Raw genomic sequence first — 1,991 nt, 5'->3', positions numbered from 1 at the left:
GCCACCTGTTAACGTGACAAAAGGCAAAGAATGACTGGGGTAATGAGGAAGTGAGAGGGATATTTAAGCCTTTGGCTGGGGTGTCTTTGCCTCCTCCTGGTGGCCAGGTGTTATATTTCCCAACAGTAAGGAATGAAGCCATGGACTCTCCCTATCTTAGGAATGAAAACCCTACTCGCGTGCAAACCCGATCATATATTCTCAAGTGCTCTAACCCATGAAAATATTAATATTTCACATAGATTATGTTCTATTTATTCATAAATACATATTTGCATATATATATATATATATATATATATATATATATATATATATATATATATATATATATATATATATACACACACACACACACACACAGGTGAAACTCGAAAAAACATAATTTATGCTTACCTGATAAATTCCTTTCTTCTGTTGTGTGATCAGTCCACGGGTCATCATTACTTCTGGGATATTATCTGCTCCCCTACAGGAAGTGCAAGAGGATTCACCCAGCAGAGTTGCTATATAGCTCCTCCCCTCTACGTCACCTCCAGTCATTCGACCAAAGACCAACGAGAAAGGAGAAGCCAAGGGTGTAGTGGTGACTGAATTATAATTTAAAAAATATTTACCTGCCTTAAAAAACAGGGCGGGCCGTGGACTGATCACACAACAGAAGAAAGGAATTTATCAGGTAAGCATAAATTATGTTTTCTTCTGTTATGTGTGATCAGTCCACGGGTCATCATTACTTCTGGGATACCAATACCAAAGCAAAAGTACACGGATGACGGGAGGGATAGGCAGGCTCATTATACAGAAGGAACCACTGCCTGAAGAACCTTTCTCCCAAAAATAGCCTCCGAAGAAGCAAAAGTGTCAAATTTGTAAAATTTGGAAAAAGTATGAAGCGAAGACCAAGTTGCAGCCTTGCAAATCTGTTCAACAGAGGCCTCATTCTTAAAGGCCCAAGTGGAAGCCACAGCTCTAGTGGAATGAGCTGTAATTCTTTCAGGAGGCTGCTGTCCAGCAGTCTCATAGGCTAAACGTATTATGCTACGAAGCCAAAAAGAGAGAGAGGTAGCAGAAGCTTTTTGACCTCTCCTCTGTCCAGAATAAACGACAAACAGGGAAGAAGTTTGGCGAAAATCTTTAGTTGCCTGCAAGTAGAACTTGAGGGCACGAACTACATCCAGATTGTGTAGAAGACGTTCCTTCTTTGAAGAAGGATTTGGACACAAGGATGGAACAACAATCTCTTGATTGATATTCCTGTTAGAAACAACCTTAGGTAAGAACCCAGGTTTAGTACGCAGAACTACCTTGTCTGAGTGAAAGATCAGATAAGGAGAATCACAATGTAGGGCTGATAACTCAGAGACTCTTCGAGCCGAGGAAATAGCCATTAAAAATAGAACTTTCCAAGATAACAATTTTATATCAATGGAATGAAGGGGTTCAAACGGAACACCCTGTAAAACGTTAAGAACTAAGTTTAAACTCCATGGCGGAGCAACAGTTTTAAACACAGGCTTGATCCTAGCTAAAGCCTGACAAAAGGCCTGGATGTCTGAATTTTCTGACAGACGCCTGTGTAACAAGATGGACAGAGCTGAGATCTGTCCCTTTAATGAGCTAGCCGATAAACCCTTTTCTAAACCTTCTTGTAGAAAAGACAATATCCTAGGAATCCTAACCTTACTCCAGGAGTAATCTTTGGATTCACACCAGTATAGGTATTTACGCCATATTTTATGGTAAATCTTTCTGGTAACAGGCTTCCTAGCCTGTATCAGGGTATCAATAACCGACTCAGAAAAACCACGTTTTGATAAAATCAAGCGTTCAATTTCCAAGCAGTCAGCTTCAGAGAAGTTAGACTTTGATGTTTGAATGGACCCTGAATCAGAAGGCCCTGTCTTAGAGGTAGAGACCAAGGCGGACAGGATGACATGTCCACTAGATCTGCATACCAAGTCCTGCGCGGCCATGCAGGCGCTATTAGA

The sequence above is a fragment of the Bombina bombina genome, unplaced genomic scaffold, assembly GCF_027579735.1.
Source record: "Bombina bombina isolate aBomBom1 unplaced genomic scaffold, aBomBom1.pri scaffold_1206, whole genome shotgun sequence".
NCBI classification, from domain to species: Eukaryota; Metazoa; Chordata; class Amphibia; order Anura; family Bombinatoridae; genus Bombina; species Bombina bombina.
Note: the sequence above shows the minus strand (reverse complement) of the source record.